The sequence below is a fragment of the Sinocyclocheilus rhinocerous genome, unplaced genomic scaffold, assembly GCF_001515625.1.
Source record: "Sinocyclocheilus rhinocerous isolate Xijiao unplaced genomic scaffold, SAMN03320098_v1.1 scaffold435, whole genome shotgun sequence".
NCBI lineage: Eukaryota > Metazoa > Chordata > Actinopteri > Cypriniformes > Cyprinidae > Sinocyclocheilus > Sinocyclocheilus rhinocerous.
In genome coordinates, this window is record NW_015630023.1 from 238,411 (window position 1) to 241,767 (window position 3,357).

Genomic DNA, 3,357 nt, shown 5'->3' on the forward strand with positions numbered 1-3,357 from the left:
AAAAATGCGCTGTTACTTTAATTCAGTGCTTGCAGCGCAGCAAACATAGACTCGGTCTGGAAACGATCTCGGCACTGCTGCAGACACACCGCTCCTGAACGCACTGCCAGACCGCAACCGTGTGCAGTGAACGCTTTATTAATCCGTTAACATGAGCGCTGAAGAAATACGCACCACGTATGCACTGCAAACGGAGTAATGTGAACCTGGCATTATGTGCCCCTAGTGTTTACGAAGTCACTCTGCAGAACCACGCATTTTAACATGTGTTTTTGTACATCGAAGCACTACTGGCGCTTGTCTGAAGCGGTCAGTGTATGCGTACAGCCGAATGTGCAGACATTCAAACTATACTCCATTTGACAATCATCCAGTTTCTGTGCTATTTCTCGCCAGATGTTATGACCGATAACACTGTCTTCATACTCGTTTAAACTAGAACTGTGGATATCTCATAACACCCAACACAAGCGCTTGTCAATGCTGCCGTCTATTAATGTTGCCGTCTCCAGTAGATTGTTGTTGTTCCGTCGCTTGCTTTTCTTTTTCTGCTGGCCCGTGTTGCCACCTTGTGGACACTAGAAGAAAAAAAAGCTAAATATTTGCTGCCATTAATGTGGGACACTGGTAAGGTTAGGCACAAGATTGGTGGTCTAAAAAAACATGCATGAACACATGATCAAATTATTAATTTAAATGGTACTATGTAGTAGTTAAAGACCCCTAAAATATTGCCAATTTAAGGAGTGTAGACTGATGTGGGAAAAATACAATTATTCTTTAAATAAAGTTAGTTAATTATATCGCACAAATCCCTTAAATCGACTGTTTTTAATTCAGTGTAGACCAGCATTGTTTTGCCCAGTTTTACTCAAATTAATAAAACACAGAGGTGAGCATATAACAGTAATGTCTGTGTGTGTGTGTGAGTCTTTGTTCTAGTTCTGCAGCTCACCCCACCCTCCATTTCCTGTTTGTAACACATGCTCTCAGCTGACTCTGAGTGTCATGTGACGCCACTGCTGTGCCATATCTGAGCAATCGATGCACTGGCCTACAAATTTCCATCTGTCATCTGCAGTGAATGCTTTTCTGTCATTAATTAGATAAAAAAAAGTATAAATTCAAAGCTATGAAAACATAGTGAGTGTATATGTGTAGACTGTGATATACATAATGGTGAGAAAAAAAATGGGTTAAAATATAAACATTACATTCTAAAACAACAACAACAAAACAACTAGCCTACATTTTGACTGGTACAAGGTAGGAGGAACACGCATTCACTCTTCTGAACATAATTATATTATGTCTAGCTTATTACAACCATTTCAGTCTTTCAATCTTTAAAAAAGGTTTCTTGTGCTATTTGGATGCAGTGGTTTAGGAATCAGTGACATTTGATGTGAAAACAGACCCAGATCTGCATGGAGCACACATAGTTTGAAGTGAATTTGCTGCAAGTGGTCTACTTTTCAGTGTCAAGGCAGTAGGACTTCTATTAAAAAATAAATCTTTTGAATTGCTGAAATGACTTGTGAAAGTTGCACACCCGTTCTGCAGTGTGAGCGACACGGGCACATTATAAACGCTTGGAGAGTAGGCAGCTCTGTTTATAATTGGAACACACATCTATTTTTGTTGCGTCACGGCGCTCTCTCTGAGTAGACGCTTTCTCCTGCCGTGCACACTAGAACGGCCGTGATCTGATGTGTTCACTAGCAGCACAGACAGCAGCTCAATCCTCCATTCAGACTGAGGTGGGACGCATTGAGGAACACTTGAGAAAAAATCTGGGTTAGGGATTAGGGATGGGCATTTTTCAAAAATATTGTATTCAAATATTTGGGCTCATAAAAAAATGTATATTCGAATATGAAATTTTCGAACAAGCTTATGATTAGGCATTATACACAGTGTTCTACAACAACGTTACGTTATATCTCAAGGTTTTCTTTTAGTTGAAATCATGTGTAAACAAATATATATATATATAAAGAACAAAAGCATTAAAGCTCAAGCAGAGCAAACTGAAAAAATAAAAATATGCAATATGAAAATAATTGAAGACAAAATGTGTTTTACTGAGAAAAAACAAGATTTGGTTTTTAAAAAGCCTTTTTCCAAAAGGTACATCTGGAAAAAAGGGGGTGGTCGTCTTGTAATCAGGGTCGTCTTATATTCGGGCCAATACATAAACATAAAGAACAAAAGCATTCAAGCTCAAGCAGAGGAAATGGAAAAATAAAGCAGACGGTGCCAATTACAGTACAGAACGCACATACACTCGAGTCGGCCGATGTTTGTCGCGTTTATATTGTCTCACATCATGTTAATGTTGAGAAAAACAATAATATCCAGATAAAAGTTGGCTCCTCAGTCTGATAACAGTAAGAACGCGCGCCGACACAGACGTTCCAGAGACACAAAGATAACGGTGCGTTGAGCAGAGTTTCTTACAGCGCTTTGTGTTTTCTGTTCTTAAAGCTCTCTCTCCCTCCAGGAAACTTGAAGGAAGCACATGTCTCCAGATAATTTCTCTCTGATCAGATCAGCTCTCTTCTCGGCTGAATGCAGTGATGGACAGCTGTCTTTCCTCAGTCCACTGCTGTTTGGATTTCATCTGATTCTCATTGTGGTGGTGATTATTATGAGAACTCAGTTTCACTGATTCATTTGATCGAAAGTAATTCCATTTTGTAAGAGCATTTTGATCAAAGTAATTCCAGACTTCGCGAGGCAGACGACAACATTCTGTGATCAAATACAATCAACTTATTAACACGCTCCGCAGCGCCACCCAGTGCATTTAGTTATAACTGAGATATTCATTTATATGCATTTATATAACTGGAATCTCTGTATTTATGGACAGCAAAGCAACACGTAGTAAAATTCAAATAGTGTTTTTATTTTTCGAATAATAATTACAGATTGAATATTTGACTATTTGTGCACACCCCTACTTCACAGACATTAACTTTCCCATTATGAGCGATACTTGCCCTCTTAAAATATTTTTCCCGCGGCATATTTTACCCTGATGAGGGCAATGATTTCTTATTTATTCTTCTTTTATGTATAAATGTATAAATGTTACATTTATTTAAACAATACTAAAATGTAGAATAAGACGACACATTGGGCTGTTACCAATCAAATGAAATCAGTATCCGTCTTTGCACTGCACAGGTGGCACAGAAACTGCATCTGAAGTGGCATTTAGATGCATTTACTCAGACTGTTTAATGCAGCTCAGAAATGACATCAAGGCATTTATATTGCAATTACAGTTGCATAAAAAATTATTAGAGTAATGTATTAAATATATCATATAGAGTTTACTGGTATTTTGGT